Below are 18,217 nucleotides of genomic sequence, written 5' to 3' on the forward strand. Positions count from 1 at the left end.
GGTAAGTAAAATCTTAATATATATATATATATATATATATATTTTATATATATATATATATATATATATATATATATACACACATACATACACACATATTAAATGCCTATGTACAATAAAAGCACATTAATTAGGTATAAACATGAGATTATCTATGTATAACTTAAAGAGTTTTACATATAAATACTGTTATGTTCTGAGTACTTGGAACCCAGGAGATTGGGTGGCACCAGGAGAGTTCCAAGTACAGACGCGAGAAGCTGCAACTGGACTGAGATCAGCAATACCTAACAAAAAACCCCATATGCCGTTGTCTTTCCCAGTGGTCGATTAACACCTTCAAGACTATGGTTTCTTGTGCCCACGGCAGCCGCGTTTGAATGGGTGAATTAGGTCCGCCCAGACTCCGATGCCCCCCGGTCTTAATGGGTGACAAGGCGTTAACCGAGACAGAGAGAACAAGGGGAAAACTAACTAAGACAGACACGACAATGAAGGAGAAGACTACGGAAAATAAATAACTAGTTTATGTGCGGCGCAGCCGCCAAGAAAAAACAGCAAACCAAAGTAACGCTGCCCAAGTGCCGAATACGAACCCGTCATAGTACGGCAAGGACAACAGTTGCGGAAACCTCCGCAGAAAAACACAATGACCAGAGAACAAGGAGAATGCTGCTTCAGCCGTAAGGTGCGGCAGAGCCGCTACTCACGACACCGGGAAAGGTGCACGCAGGAAGCAACCAGGATCCCAAGGCTCAAGATTCTAGATCACTTGGCTGGAAGTCAGGAATTAATCCCCAGGACAAGACTCAGGAAAACAGGACACAGGATGCTGGAACATACAAGCTGTAAGCAGGAACACTCCAGAGGCAGATACAGGCTCCACAGAAAGCTGCCGACAGGGACCAGGAACTGCAGACAGGGACCAGGAACAAGCTTGCAGGAAGCTAACCAAGAACTGGAACACACAGGTACAATAACATACTTCTATCACCGGCCCTGGACTGCAGTGCTAGCTGGGTAATAAGGGAAGCACGCCCCAATCAGGATGGCTGGAAGCCAGGCACAAGGTAATGGGCAAAATACTGGCAGGTGAGGCTACACAGACAAGAGCCAGACTGCAGTACACAGACTCACCACACAATGACCAAATTATCTGACAGGTGAGGCTTAACACATAGAAAACAGGCTGCAGTTACACAGACTCACCACAGGCGGTCAACAAGAGTCTTCTAAACAAGTACAAGAGAAATCATGGCATGCAAACAGAAATATAACATAAAATTCATGAACACAAAGCAAAACAGGAATGAACCACTGTTTGTGATTCATAACAGTACCCCCTCCTTAAGGGTGGACACCAGACACCCCATAAAAGCCAAGAGGAACAGAAACAGAAGTATAACATAAAAAACATAAACAAAACGCAAATCAAGAATGAGCCACTGCCGTGGCTCATAAATACATTAATCCCATGTATTCATAAACACTTTTGTCATGTACATAATCTCCCCTATAAGCTTTGTTTCAGATTTAATAGCTTGATAGCAGTGTAGCCTCCTATGCGTCCCAGTGCTGCTGTGGGAGTAAACCTCCTGCCACCCCCGCAATCTCCCCCCTCAGCATGGCAGAGAGCGGCTGGAAGATCGTGGCAGCAGTGAGAGCTGTCCGCAATCTGGGAGTAAGGGGCGAGCCGCGGCAGCGTGTAAGCTGTCCACGGCAGAGTGGAGGAGCTAGTGGATAGCTGTTAGCGGGAGCTAACCGTGGGTGGGAGCTGGAAAGCGGTGGCGGGCACCCAGCGGTGGCAGCGTGGCTGGCCGCAGCTGGGGAGCTGACAGGGGAAGACATATTAGTATAGCTCCATCAGTAAGGTGCCTGCTTCCAGTGTAATGGCTCGTGGGTTCTAACCCTGGTATGACACTTGTAAAATAATTGTCAGAGAAATAATCAGCATTGTGAGAGACTGAGCAGATCTATGTAGTGTGTGGCTGTACACTACATAGATCTGCCTAGTGGCAATGGTTCTGAATGGACAATTCTATGTAGCAGCTTTATGTAGTTAGAATCTGCAGCCTTGAAATGCAGGAACAGTATTATATACATACACACACTATATATATATATATATATATATATATATATATAGTGGCGAATAAGGGTGGCACTCAGGCAGACTGTTGCAAGTATAGATGATCAGTTTTTATTGAACCGACATGTTTCGGGGACTAGCCCCGTCCTCAGGGCCTTAACAACCCAAACTGAGCAGAAACCAAACATTTCATCTCCTATTATCAGCCAGTAGGTAGGTGAGTAATGCATTGTATTCCACCAGTGTCATTTTTTATTATTATGCATTAATGTTTGTATGTTTTTTAGAATTATTCTGGTTGTCACAGTAACCGCACCACGGACGCCGTAAGATGACATCACGGGTCGTCAGCACAGAGTAGCAGAATATACCCAGGCGCCCAGCGTGCGTAGCGTCTGGTTGCCTAGGAGATGGAGACGCGGCGCCGCTGGATGTCGTCAGGGTTGAGCGACGTGAATGAGCTGTTCGGCGTCTGGAAGTCCGCACGGCTGCGTGGAGCAGGTGAGTGACATTTTCACATGATTGTATGTCTGGGGTTGGGTTTAAATGTTTGGTTTCTGCTCAGTTTGGGTTGTTAAGGCCCTGAGGACGGGGCTAGTCCCCGAAACATGTCGGTTCAATAAAAACTGATCATCTATACTTGCAACAGTCTGCCTGAGTGCCACCCTTATTCGCCACTACATTTATTGAGGACTTCGCCTCTGGGAGGGCACCGCAGCATCATTAACAGAATATAAGAGGAGTGCCGGGATTTTCCGTATTTCTATATATATATATATATATATATATATATATATATATATACACACACACACACACACACATACATACAGAGAAGGGGTACTCTTAGGCGCTACATGGAACGGAACAAAGCTGCAACCTAGACGAACCCCCTGTTAGATGGGGCCCTAAGATATCAAAACAATACAAGTCTAAGTGCGCTAATGGATAGTACTGTGTATCACATCAAAACAGATTTAAAAGATTCAACTTTCAGTTTTTAATACATAAAAGCCACGATAACATAAAACATCTGTGAGCATATTAACATCTTTTTACAGAATGTATAAACAATGTATACAAACAATTTCTGTCAGATGGAAGATGAAACTTAAGATTTGTGACAAATCTTCCTTAGTAGCATAGGATACAGATGGAATACAGTACTTGAACACAACCCAACGCGTTCCGTCCCTAACTGGGACTTCCTCAGGGGTAATATCAAGTGCCAGATGTTTTTAAAGATAATTCAAAAGTATGTAAAAAGCTCACTGAATACATCAATAAAAGCAGGCAAAAAAACGAAATGACTGGGGGAAGGATTCAATATTATGAAGCCCCCAGTCACAAGGGAACCAGAAAACAAATGGTCAAACAAGTGACCCATCAGTACTATCCATTAGCGCACTTAGACTTGTATTGTTTGTTTTGAGATATATATATATATATATATATATACACACATATACATACACACACATATATACACACACACACATACATACAGTGCCTTGCTAAAGTATTCAGCCCCTTTGGCTATTTACCTATAATTTATTTTTTTATGTGAATTTTATGCGATGGATATGCACAAAATAGTCTTATACCCCTTTCACATCGCACAAATAACCCGTTATCGACACGGCATATTGCCGTGTCGAAACTTTTGCCGAATTAGCGGGTTGCCTGACCCAGTAATTCAACCCGATATAAAAGAAGGGTTATACCCAGGCGCAGTGTGAATGGGAGCCGCGTCGATGCGACATGGCTCCCATTTACAGCATAGGGAGAGGCGGCACAGGAGATGAGCTTATCTCCCAGCGCAGCCTCCACCCCCGCCCCTGCTGCCCCCCCGCTGCTATGGCAACCACCCGGTATATTGCCGGGTTGGAAAGCCACCAGAGCAGAGCAAATGCCAGATCCCACCCGGTATGGACACGTTTCACTTACTGGGTGGGATCCGGCATTTGCGATCTGAAAGCGGTATCAGTTGGTGAAGTGAAATGAAAAAAATTTATATTAAAAATAATTTTTATAAATAAAAATCTGAAAATTGGCATGTGCATATATATTCACCCCCTTTGCAATGAAGCCCCTCAAAATTTCTGGTGCAACCAATTACCTTAAGAAGTCACATAATTAGTGAAATGAAGTCCACCTGTGTGCAATCTAAGTGTCACATGATCTATCAGTATAAACACACCTTTTCTGAAAGGCCCCAGAGGCTGCATCACCACTAAGCAAGATGCATCACACCATGAAGACCAAGGAGCTTTCAAAACAAGTCAGGGACAAAGTTGTTGAGAAGTACAAGTCAGGGTTGGGTTAAAAAAAAAATATCCAAATCTTTGACGATACCCTGGAGCACCATCACATCTCCATCACCTTAAAATGGAAAGAACATGGTACCACAACAAACCTGCCAAGAGAGGGCCGGCCACCAAAACTCACAGCCCGGGTAAGGAGGGCATTAATCAGAGAGGCAGCACAGAGACCAAAAGGTAACCTTGAAGGAGCTGCAGAGTTCCACAGCAGAGATTGGTGTATCTGCGTATGTGACCACAATAAGTCGTACACTCCATTGAGCTGGGCTTTATGGAAGAGTGGCCAGAAAAAAAGCCATTAATTAAAAATAAGAAGGCACGTTTTGAGTGTGCCAAAAAGCATGTGGACAATTCCCCAAATGTATGGAGGAAGGTGCTCTCATCAGATGAGACTACAATTTAACTTTTCAAACACCAAGGAAAACGCTATGTCTGGCGCAAACCCAACACATCCCATCACCCCAAGAATACCATCCCCACCTTGAAACATGGTGGTGGCAGCATCATGCTCTGGGTATGTTTTTCAGCAGCAGGGGCTGGGAAACTGTTTCGAGTCAAGGTAAAGATTGATGTTGCTAAATACAGGGGGGTGATTCCATGAAAACAGGGACAAAGTACTAAAAAATTAAAAATTATTTGTTATTTCAGTTTATTCTGAAGCACAAGATGTTAAATTAAGTGGCAGCACTAAGTTTTTTAACAAAAACACTTTTTTTCACTAGATTAGCTGCTTCCACATATCCATGTGTTTCTCAGGCTAGTTGGATATGATTCTTTCACTTTCATTTAGGAGTAAAAAAATTTACATTTTAACACGTTAGCAGTAAAGCAATAGCTATGTTGTATTCATTTATATTTTATGTTTAGGAATAATTGAAAACAACAACCCAATACCTTTTTGATTTTGCATAATATTAGCATGTAACCTGAGTTACCAAAACATGGAATTATTTATTTTTATAAGGGTAAATAATAATACTGCTAGTTTATACTTGTTTTTGTATACATTTGTCATGCATATTACTCAACTCTATAAAAAAAGAAAAAAATTAATTCACATTTAAGACATGAAAAATGCAATTAAATTCTGTAATCTGAGTTACCATGTAACCTGAGTTACAAAACAAGCTATTCATTTTATTACCAGTTTTTTTAATGCAATATATTTGGATTTTTTTTAGTGTAACATACATATGAATTAACTGGATTAGTATAAACTTTTAAAAAATAAGAATTTACTTACCGATAATTCTATTTCTCGGAGTCCGTAGTGGATGCTGGGGTTCCTGAAAGGACCATGGGGAATAGCGGCTCCGCAGGAGACAGGGCACAAAAGTAAAGCTTTCCGATCAGGTGGTGTGCACTGGCTCCTCCCCCTATGACCCTCCTCCAAGCCAGTTAGGTACTGTGCCCGGACGAGCGTACACAATAAGGGAGGAATTTTGAATCCCGGGTAAGACTCATACCAGCCACACCAATCACACCGTACAACCTGTGATCTAAACCCAGTTAACAGTATGATAACAGCGGAGCCTCTGAAAAGATGGCTCACAACAATAATAACCCGATTTTTGTAACTATGTACAAGTATTGCAGATAATCCGCACTTGGGATGGGCGCCCAGCATCCACTACGGACTCCGAGAAATAGAATTATCGGTAAGTAAATTCTTATTTTCTCTATCGTCCTAGTGGATGCTGGGGTTCCTGAAAGGACCATGGGGATTATACCAAAGCTCCCAAACGGGCGGGAGAGTGCGGATGACTCTGCAGCACCGAATGAGAGAACTCCAGGTCCTCCTTAGCCAGGGTATCAAATTTGTAGAATTTAGCAAACGTGTTTGCCCCTGACCAAGTAGCTGCTCGGCAAAGTTGTAAAGCCGAGACCCCTCGGGCAGCCGCCCAAGATGAGCCCACCTTCCTTGTGGAATGGGCATTTACATATTTTGGCTGTGGCAGGCCTGCCACAGAATGTGCAAGCTGAATTGTATTACACATCCAACTAGCAATAGTCTGCTTAGAAGCAAGAGCACCCAGTTTGTTGGGTGCATACAGGATAACAGCAAGTCAGTTTTCCTGACTCCAGCCGTCCTGGAACATATTTTCAGGGCCCTGACAACATCTAGCAACTTGGAGTCCTCCAAGTCCCTAGTAGGTGCAAGGCACCACAATAAGCTGGTTCAGGTGAAACACTGACACCACCTTAGGGAGAGAACTGGGGACGAGTCCGCAGCTCTGCCCTGTCCGAATGGACAAACAGATATGGGCTTTTTTGAGAAAAAACCACCAATTTGACACTCGCCTGGTCCAGGCCAGGGCCAAGAGCATGGTCACTTTTCATGTGAGATGCTTCAAATCCACAGATTTGACTGGTTTTAAACCAATGTGATTTGAGGAATCCCAGAACTACGTTGAGATCCCACAGTGCCACTGGAGGCACAAAAGGGGGTTGTATATGCAATACTCCCTTGACAAACTTCTGGACTTCAGGAACTGAAGCCAATTCTTTCTGGAAGAAAATCGACAGGGCCGAAATTTGAACCTTAATGGACCCCAATTTGAGGCCCATAGACACTCCTGTTTGCAGGAAATGCAGGAAACGACCGAGTTGAAATTTCTTTGTGGGGCCTTCCTGGCCTCACACCACGCAACATATTTTCGCCACATGTGGTGATAATGTTGTGCGGTCACCTCCTTTCTGGCTTTGACCAGGGTAGGAATGACCTCTTCCGGAATGCCTTTTTCCCTTAGGATCCGGCTTTCCACCGCCATGCCGACAAACGCAGCTGCGGTAAGTCTTGGAACAGACATGGTACTTGCTGAAGCAAGTCCCTTCTTAGCGGCAGAGGCCATAAGACCTCTGTAAGCATCTCTTGAAGTTCCGGGTACCAAGTCCTTCTTGGCCAATCCGGAGCCATGAGTATAGTTCTTACTCCTCTACGTCTTATAATTCTCAGCACCTTAGGTATGAGAAGCAGAGGAGGGAACACATACACCGACTGGTACACCCACGGTGTTACCAGAACGTCCACAGCTATTGCCTGAGGGTCTCTTGACCTGGCGCAATACCTGTCCCGTTTTTTTTGTTCAGACGGGACGCCATCATGTCCACCTTTGGTATTTCCCAACGGTTTACAATCATGTGGAAAAAACTTCCCGATGAAGTTTCCACTCTCCCGGGTGGAGGTCGTGCCTGCTGAGGAAGTCTGCTTCCCAGTTTCCATTCCCGGGATGAAACACTGCTGACAGTGCTATCACATGATTTTCCGCCCAGCGAAAAGTCCTTGCAGTTTTTGCCATTGCCCTCCTGCTTCTTGTGTCGCCCTGTCTGTTTACGTGGGCGACTGCCGTGCTGTTTTTCCCACTGGATCAATACCGGCTGACCTTGAAGCAGAGGTCTTGCTAAGCTTAGAGCATTATAAATTTACCCTTAGCTCCAGTATATTTATGTGGAGAAAAGTCTCCAGACTTGATCACATTCCCTGGAAATTTTTTCCTTGTGTGACTGCTCCCCAGCCTCTCGGGCTGGGCTCCGTGGTCACCAGCATCCAATCCTGAATGCCGAATCTGCGGCCCTCTAGAAGATGAGCACTCTATAACCACCACAGGAGAGACACCCTTGTCCTTGGATATAGGGTTATCCGCTGATGCATCTGAAGATGCGATCCGGACCATTTGTCCAGCAGATCCCACTGAAAAGTTCTTGCGTGAAATCTGCCGAATGGAATTGCTTCGTAGGAAGCCACCATTTTTACCAGGACCCTTGTGCAATGATGCACTGTTTTTAGGAGGTTCCTGACTAGCTCGGATAACTCCCTGGCTTTCTCTTCCGGGAGAAACACCTTTTTCTGGACTGTGTCCAGAATCATCCCTAGGCACAGCAGACGTGTCGTCGGGATCAGCTGCGATTTTGGAATATTTAGAATCCACCCGTGCTGTTGTAGCAGTATCCTAGATAGTGCTACTCCGACCTCCAACTGTTCCCTGGACTATGCCCTTATCAGGAGATCGTCCAAGTAAGGGATAATTAAGACGCCTTTTCTTCGAAGAAGAATCATCATTTCGGCCATTACCTTGGTAAAGACCCGGGGTGCCGTGGACAATCCAAACGGCAGCGTCTGAAACTGATAGTGACAGTTCTGCACCACGAACCTGAGGTACCCTTAGTGAGAAGGGCAAATTTGGGACATAGAGGTAAGCATCCCTGATGTCCCGGGACACTATATAGTCCCCTTCTTCCTGGTTCGTTATCACTGCTCTGAGTGACTCCATCTTGATTTGAACCTTTGTAAGTGTTCAAAATTTTTTTTAGAATAAGTCTCACCTAGCCTTCTGGCTTCAGTACCACAATATAGTGTGGAATAATACCCCTTTTCTTGTAGTAGGAGGGGTAATTTAATTATCACCTGCTGGGAATACAGCTTGTGAATTTTTTCCCATACTGCCTCCTTGTCGGAGGGAGACCTTGGTAAAGCAGACTTCAGGAGCCTGCGAAGGGGAAACGTCTCGACATTCCAATCTGTACCCCTGGGATACTACTTGTAGGATCCAGGGGTCCTGTACGGTCTCAGCGCCATGCTGAGAACTTGTCAGAAGCGGTGGAACGCTTCTGTTCCTGGGAATGGGCTGCCTGCTGCAGTCTTCTTCCCTTTCCTCTATCCCTGGGCAGATATGATCTTATAGGGACGAAAGGACTGAGGCTGAAAAGACGGTGTCTTTTTCTGCAGAGATGTGACTTAGGGTAAAAACGGCGGATTTTCCAGCAGTTGCCGTGGCCACCAGGTCCGATGGACCGACCCCAAATAACTCCTCCCCTTTATACGGCAATACACCTTTTTGCCGTTTGGAATCTGCATCACCTGACCACTGTCGTGTCCATAACATCTTCTGGCAGATATGGACATCGCATTTACTCTTGATGCCAGAGTGCAAATATCCCTCTGTGCATCTCGCATATATAGAAATGCATCCTTTAAATGCTCTATAGTCAATAAAATACTGTCCCTGTCAAGGGTATCAATATTTTTAGTCAGGGAATCCGACCAAGCCACCCCAGCTCTGCACATCCAGGCTGAGGCGATCGCTGGTCGCAGTATAACACCAGTATGTGTGTATATACTTTTTATGATATTTTCCAGCCTCCTGTCAGCTGGTCCTTGAGGACGGCCCTATCTATAGACGGTACCGCCACTTGTTTTGATAAGCGTGTGAGCGCCTTATCCACCCTAAGGGGTGTTTCCCAACGCGCCCTAACTTCTGGCGGGAAAGGGTATACCGCCCATAATTTTCTATCGGGGGGAACCCACGCATCATCACACACTTTATTTAATTTATCTGATTCAGGAAAAACTACGGTAGTTTTTTCACATCCCACATAATACCCTCTTTTGTGGTACTTGTAGTATCAGAAATATGTAACACCTCCTTCATTGCCTTTAACGTGTGGCCCTAATAAGGAATACGTTTGTTTATTCACCGTCGACACTGGATTCAGTGTCCCTGTCTGTGTCTGTGTCGACCGACTAAAGTAAACGGGCGTTTTAAAACCCCTGACGGTGTTTTTGAGACGTCTGGACCGGTACTAATTGTTTGTCGGCCGTCTCATGTCGTCAACCGACCTTGCAGCGTGTTGACATTATCACGTAATTCCCTAAATAAGCCATCCATTCCGGTGTCGACTCCCTAGAGAGTGACATCACCATTACAGGCAATTGCTCCGCCTCCTCACCAACATCGTCCTCATACATGTCGACACACACGTACCGACACACAGCACACACACAGGGAATGCTCTGATAGAGGACAGGACCCACTAGCCCTTTGGAGAGACAGAGGGAGAGTTTACCAGCACACACCAAAAACGCTATAATTATATAGGGACAACCTTATATAAGTGTTTTCCCTTATAGCATCTTTTTTATATATTTCTAACGCCAAATTAGTGCCCCCCCTCTCTGTTTTAACCCTGTTTCTGTAGTGCAGTGCAGGGGAGAGCCTGGGAGCCTTCCCTCCAGCCTTTCTGTGAGGGAAAATGGCGCTGTGTGCTGAGGAGATAGGCCCCGCCCCTTTTTCGGCGGCCTCGTCTCCCGCTCTTAACGGATTCTGGCAGGGGTTAAATATCTCCATATAGCCTCCGGAGGCTATATGTGAGGTATTTTTAGCCAAAATAGGTATTCATTTGCCTCCCAGGGCGCCCCCCTCCCAGCGCCCTGCACCCTCAGTGACTGCCGTGTGAAGTGTGCTGAGAGGAAAATGGCGCACAGCTGCAGTGCTGTGCGCTACCTTTAGAAGACTGAGGAGTCTTCTGCCGCCGATTCTGGACCTCTTCTTACTTCAGCATCTGCAAGGGGGCCGGCGGCAAGGCTCCGGTGACCATCCAGGCTGTACCTGTGATCGTCCCTCTGGAGCTGATGTCCAGTAGCCAAGAAGCCAATCCATCCTGCACGCAGGTGAGTTCACTTCTTCTCCCCTAAGTCCCTCGTTGCAGTGATCCTGTTGCCAGCAGGACTCACTGTAAAATAAAAAACCTAAGCTAAACTTTTCTAAGCAGCTCTTTAGGAGAGCCACCTAGATTGCACCCTTCTCGGCCGGGCACAAAAATCTAACTGGCTTGGAGGAGGGTCATAGGGGGAGGAGCCAGTGCACACCACCTGATCGGAAAGCTTTACTTTTGTGCCCTGTCTCCTGCGGAGCCGCTATTCCCCATGGTCCTTTCAGGAACCCCAGCATCCACTAGGACGATAGAGAAAAATAATTAAGCTATCTTTATCTGTTTTGTATAAGAAGTATACCCCTTTTCCACTTCTGAGCACGGGTCACAGCCGGAAGCTTGACACGGGTGCTACCCGGCTGCGGCCCGTGCTCAGCCCCTTTCCCACTGTGCTCACCGACGCGACAGGGGCGGCGCTGAGAGATCACATGATCTCCCAGCGCCACCCTTCCATACAGTGCAAACGGGAGCCGTGTCGCATCGACACGGCTTCCGTTTACAATACAACCCTACCCGGATCATTCCCGTGTTCTACCCAGGTATTTACCTGGGTAGGAGTCACGGGTCACTTGATCCAGGTTTTTGCGGGGGGACCCTTTTCCGCTAGTAATAACACGGGTAAAGAACACAGGTAAATACACGCCCCCGTGCATTTACCCGTGTTTTTTGAGCTAGTGGAAAAGGGGTACTGGTTGAGTATCCCATATCCAAATATTCCGAAATACGGAATATTCCGAATTACGGACTTTTTTGTGCGAGAGTGAGATAGTGAAACCTTTGTTTTTTGATGGCTCAATGTACACAAACTATGTTTAATACACAAAGTTATTAAAAATATTGTATTAAATGACCTTCAGGCTGTGTGTATAAGGTGTATATGGAAGATAAATGAATTGTGTGAATGTAGACACACTTTGTTTAATGCACAAAGTTATAAAAAATATTAGCCACAATTACCTTCAGGCTGTGTGTATAAGGTGTATATGTAACATAAATGCATTCTGTGCTTAGATTTAGGTCCCATCACCATGATATCTCATTATGGTATGCAATTATTCCAAAATACGGAAAAATCCCATATCCAAAATACCTCTGGTCCCAAGCATTTTGGATAAGGGATACTCAATCTGTATTACTGAAAGGGGATCAGTACGAAATCCTGCTGGACGGGATCCCGACGGTCGAAGTGCCGACACCGGAATCCCGACCAGCACAATCCCGACAGGGGTGGCGAGCGGAACGCAGCCCCTTGCGGGCACGGTGCCTCGCTACGCTCGGCACACTATTTTATTCTCCCTCTATGGGTGTCGTGGACACCCACGGAAGGAGAATTTGTAGGGATTGTGCCAGTCAGGATTCCGGTGTCGGTATTTCGATCGCTGGGATTCCGTCCAGCAGGATCTTGACCGCATCCCACTGTAAGATGGCTCTAACACCAGCGGAAAAAATGAGGAGAAGGAGACAGAAATTGAAGGATGAAGGAATATATGATGAGTACAAAGCAGCTCATAGGCTTGCCGAAAAAAAAAAAAAGCAGTCAGAAAAGAAAAGATGCATTAAAAACACTTCCAGCAAGGAAAAGAGAAGCTATTTTGAAAAAAAATAGGGGAAAAAAACAGAATTAAGGTGGCAAAACACAGGCAGCGAAAAACTGAAAACAGAGTAACTCCTTCTGAAAGAAATGCAGAAATGCATTTGAAGACATTTGATAAATCACCTTCTTTTCCTGGAATTTCTAATGTCCATTGCCTGCGTTTAGAAGAGTTTGAACCCAAAGGCTACATGTTAACAAAATATGCTAAGTCTAAACAAGAGGTCCAGGAATAACTTTTACAAGGAAGTGTACAGGTCTTCTCCATCAGAAGATGAAGCCCAAGTTCATGAACCAGATAGGCCCAGGGTTGAAGAAATCAAACCTGGAACGTATGTTCTTGTTAAGTTTGATGGAGAGCGCAAAACATCATATCGTTATGTTGCTGTCTGCCAGAGTGAATTGGAAGATGATGATGAGGTTAAGGTCATGTGTCTGAATCTGGTTGGCAAAAGTGGCATGCGTTTTAAAGTGGATGACTCTGATGTATCATATGATCATATCCTGTATCTTTTACCAACTCCAAGGCTAGTAATGCAAGGATATAGAATGGTGTATGATTTTGATACAGAAATTGATGTGTATCAAAAGACCTAGGACCCAGAGAATGCACTTCCATCAACATTTTTGCCTCATGTTACCTGAGTTACCAAGAATTTTTTTTTATAAATAATTCATTTCTTATCATAAACATGTATAATGTGTTATATCATCATCTATGATCTAGTGGCTTTTTCATAAATAAATTGTAGCAACTTCACACTGCAATAAGAGCAGAAATATTACATTATAACCTGAGTTACCACACAAAAACAATTTGTATTAATTTATGTGCAATTATTTTTCATCGCTTGAACATTTGGAAATAAAGAAGAAAGTATTATTAGTAGGCTAATCATTATTTAGTACTCCTCAGCATATTTTATATGGTAAAAATATTGGTTTAAATGTCAATTTACAGTGTCACTTGTAACCTGAGTTACCATGGAATCACCCAGGGATATTCTTGAGCAAAACCTGTTTCAGTCTGCCTGTGATTTGAGACTGGGACGGAGGTTCACCTTCCAGCAGGACAATGACCCGGGCATACTGCTAAAGCAACACTCGAGTTGTTTAAGGGGAATGGCCTAGTCAAAGACCACATCTCAATCCAATTGAGAATCTGTGGTCAGACTTGAAGATTGATGTTCACAACAACCATCCAACATGAAGGCGCTGGAGCAGTTTTGCCTTGAGGAATGGGCAAAAATCCCAGTGTAAAATGTGGCAAGCTCAGAGCCTTATCCAAAGCGAATTGCACCCGTAATTGCTGCAAAAGGTGGCTCTACAAGGCATTGGCTTTAGGGGAGTGAACAGTTATGCATGCAGAAGTTTTCTGTTATTTCGTCCAATTTGTTGTTTGCTTCACAATAAAAAACAAAACAAAACAAAAAACATCTTCAAAGTTGTAGCCATGTTCTGTGAATGAAATGATGCAAACCTTCAAAAAAATCAATTTTAATTCCAAAGTTGGGAGGCAACAAAACATGGAAGCAAGGCACTATATGTTAGGAGTTTGCGGACTATTAACTAATGCTAGACAGATTTAGTACCTCTCTCAACTGCTTCACCTCCCTTTTCTATGTTGTGTTTGTGAATTTACTGTGTTGGTTCCACTCACTCAAATGAAGATGACAAGCATCAAAAAGTGGAAAAATTCCAGGGGATTCCCTTGTAATAGGATTTTATTTTTATTTTTTAAAACAAGTCACGGCATAATAATTTATTTATTTTTTTTAAAACATTTGGTTTAAACCAGCCAACCCTGCCCTTTTCACACCACCGCTTTGACCCAGGTTATGGTTCAATGTGAAACAGGTCCCTGAAAAATAATCCGGTGACCCAGGAATCCAACCCAGGTGGCCAACAGCATCATAAGAGATGAATCCCTGGCGCTTGGACATGATGTAATTTCCAAGTGCCAGCAGCATAAGAGTTCCACTACATCCTTCTGCAGTCACTACATCCTCGTGCAGTGTGAATAGTGCCAACCCAGGAATAATCTTCATCAGCGCTGCAGTGTGAAAGGGGTCAGTCCCGGTTTAGAACAGTGTTCCATATCCTGGGTCAGACCTGGGACTTTGTTGTAATAATGGTAAACCAACAGCAAGACTAGAGTCAAAACTGGTCTCAATGCCATCTAACAGAAATAATATTAAACACTCAGACATATATTACCCACGGCACATTGGCTTTGGAGTAAATTCAGATTCTATGATTACTACTGAAAAATAGGAATTTAATAACTACCGGTAATTTCTTTTCTCATAGTCCGTAGTGGATACTGGGGAAATGTACTTTAGTACCATGGGGTATAGATCGGGTCCACTGGAGCCTGGCACTTTAAAAACCTTTAGTGAGTGTATGTATGTATGTGTGTGCTGGCTCCTCCCCTCAATGCCCCTCCTACCAGACTCAGTCTAGGAAACTGTGCCCGATGAGACGGACATACCACGAGAGAAGAAAACAGGTACAACAGCGGTGAGGCACTAAGACAACACACAAGCTTAACCGAAAAGATGGCGCTAACCAGAAAAGAGGATAGCAACACCAACCTAACCAGGCTAGCATAGCTATCCCAACACATAATGGGACCGCAACGGCAGGGTAACCAAATACTTGCTCAGGTAAGCAGGAATCGAAGCACTGAGGCGGGCGCCCTGTATCCACTACGGACTTCAAGAAAAGGAATTACCGGTAGGTATTAAATTCATATTTTCTCTAACGTCCTAGTGGATACTGGGGAACTGTATTTTAGTACCATGGGGAAGTCCCAAAGCTCCCAAACGGGTGGGAGACTGCTGAGACCCCTGTAAAACAACCTGACCAAACTGAAGGTCATCCTTGGCCAAAGTGTCAAACAGAATTTCACAAAAATGTTCCAACCAGACCAAGTAGCAGCTCGGCACAACTGTAAGGCCGAGACACCCCTGGCGGCCGCCCAGGAAGAGCCCACAGACCTCGTTGAGTGAGCCTGAATAGACGTCGCCAAAAGCAGAGCCACCAAAGTATAGGCCTGTTGAATGGTCAACCTGAGCCAACGAGCAATTGATCAAACAGCGAGTCAGATTTCCGACGCCAAGCAGTCCATTTGACACACATCTTCAGAGCCCTCACCACATCCAAGGACTCTGGCCCTATGGAATCGTCAGACACCAGAACCACAACGGGTTGATTGACGTGAAAAGCTGAAACCACTTTTGGCAAAAACTGAGGTCGGGTCCTGAGGTCCGCCCTGTCTGCATGAAAAATCTTATAAGGGCTCTTACAGGATAAGGCCCCCAATTCACATCTGGCAGACGCCATTGCTAATAACATAACCATCTTCCAGGTAAGAAATTTCAACTCCACCCTATATAAGGGTTCAAACCAGTCTGATTGAAGAAAGGACAGACCACATTAAGATCCCATGGAGCCGTGGGAGGTACAAACGGCGGTTGCATATGAAGAACTCCTGTTAGGAAAGTTTATTCTTCTAGCAACATGACAAGTTGTTTCTAGAAGAAAATAGAGAGCACCGAAATCTGCACTTTGATGGAGCCTAAACGTAGGCCCATATCCACTCTCGCTTGCAGAAAGAGTAGAAAATGACCAATTCTAAATTCCACGGGAGAAACTTTTCTACTTTCACTCCAGGAAACATTTTTTTTTCCAGATACGATGAGAATGTTTTGACGTAAACATCTTCCTGGCCTGGACCATGGTGGAAATAACCCTGGAGGGAAGACCTTTTCTTGCTAGAATCTCCCGATCAACTTCCAAGCCGTCAAACTTGCCTGCTGTAAGTCTGGATAGACGAACGGACCTTGTTGAAGAAGATCCTTTTGGAGCGGCAGAGGCCAGGGATCCTCAAGAGCCATGGATAGGATGTCCGAGTACCACGCCCATCGAGGCCAATCCTGGGCAATTAGAATTGCTTGAACGCTTTCCTTTATTAGTCTTTTCAGAACCCTAGTAGAGAAGGGAACAGGTACACAAACTGGTACATCCATAGTGTCGTCAGCGCATCCACTGCAACAGCCTGCGGATCCCTCGTTCTGGAACAGTAACAGCAAAGCTTCATGTTGAGACGAGCAGCCATCAGATCTATCTGCGGACAGCCCCACCGGTGAATTAACTGTTAAACACCTGGGGATGTAGGCCCAATTCCCACAGATGGAGGTTATGTATGCTGAGGAAGTCTGCTTCCCAGTTGCCCACTCGTGGAATGAATACGGCTGAGATGGCCCTGGCGTTGGCCTCCGCCCAGAGGAGGATTTTTGACACTTCTCGCATCACCGCTCTGCTTCCTGTTCTCCCTTGTCGGTTTATGTACGCCACCGCCATGGCGTTGTCCGAGTGAACCTGGATCACCTGATCCTTCAGGAGATGGGAAGCTTGCAGAAGAGCATTGTAAATTGCCCCGAGTTCCAGGACGTTTATCAGCAGAGCAGATTCTTGAATTGACCATATCCCTTGGAACTGGGCTCCTTGGGTCACAGCCCCCCAACCCAGGAGGCTGGCATCTGTTGTCAGTAGAATCCACGAATGGATATTGAAATTCCTGCCTTCTACCAGGTGAGGAACTTGTAACCACCATAAACAGAGAAATCCAGGCTTTTGGAGATAAGGTCACTTCCTGGTGCATATGAAGGCGAGACCCCGACCATTTGTCCAGCAGATCCATCTGAAATGGCCGGGCATGAAATCTGCCGTATTGGATTGCCTCGTAAGCCGCAACCGTCTTGCCTAGCAAGCGGATGAAAACATGTATGGATACCTTGCGAGGACGGAGCACCAAGCGGACCATAGCCTGGATAGCCAAGGCCTTGTCCATCGGGAGAAACACCTTTTGAGACACTGTATCCATATCATTCCCAGGAACTGAAGACATTGGGTCGGTTCCAGGTGAGATTTCTGAAAATTTAGGATCCACCCATGATTTGTAAACAGGCGAGTCGTTAGATCGATGCTGTGCAGTAGATGCTCCCTGGACATACCCTTTATCAGGAGATCATCCAAGTAGGGGACAATGTTGTCTTCCATCAAGCGCTGTTGCAGCATCAGCTCCGCCATGACTTTGGTGAAGACCCTCGGAGCTGTGGACAGGCCAAAGGGCAAGTCCTGAAACTGTAAATGGTCATCCAGGATGGTGAATCTTAGGTAAGCCTGATGAGGGGTCCACATGGGAATGTGTAGGTAAGCATCCTTGACATCTAGAGATACTAGGAATTCCCCCTCTTCCAGACGGGACACCACTGCCCGCAGAGATTCCATCTTGAATTTGAACACCCGCAGATACGGGTTTAGAGACTTGAGGTTTAAGATGGGTCACACTGAACAGTCTGGTTTTGGAACGACAAAAAGGCTTAGCAGCAGGGAATCCATTGGTCTGGTCCAGGGATGCAACAGTTGCAGGTTTACGGGACTTACCACGAGATCCTCTCGGAGTGGTGGAGATTTCCCTGCGCCTGCATCTGAACCTTGCCACATGAAAGGACTTCAAGGAGGGTCCTGTGTAAGAATGTTTAGCAGGTGGCGCGCAGCCGATGGTAGATAGGTAGACTTACCCGCCGTTGCCTGAAATATCCATTTATTTAATTCGTCCCCAAACAAGACATCACCTTTAAAGGGAAGATTTTCTACACCCTTTTTGGAGACAGCATCCACTGACCATTGATGTAACCACAGAGCTCTGCGTGCCGAAAC

General features: G+C 45.2%; 1 protein-coding gene across 5 annotated transcripts in view; it reads right to left on the minus strand.

Annotated features, from left to right (window-relative positions):
* The window catches only part of SMYD4 (SET and MYND domain containing 4), a 164,296-nt gene that overhangs the window by 143,416 nt on the left and 2,663 nt on the right, over nt 1-18,217 (minus strand). The window contains exon 1 of one of the 5 annotated variants that reach the window (XM_063956113.1): nt 13,450-13,567. The exons of the other annotated variants lie outside the window; for them this stretch is intronic. The gene's annotated coding sequence lies outside the window, so the exon portion shown is untranslated. Of the gene's footprint in view, nt 1-13,449; nt 13,568-18,217 lie in introns of those variants that run through there. 5 annotated transcript variants of the gene reach the window in all.

The sequence above is a fragment of the Pseudophryne corroboree genome, chromosome 2, assembly GCF_028390025.1.
Source record: "Pseudophryne corroboree isolate aPseCor3 chromosome 2, aPseCor3.hap2, whole genome shotgun sequence".
NCBI lineage: Eukaryota > Metazoa > Chordata > Amphibia > Anura > Myobatrachidae > Pseudophryne > Pseudophryne corroboree.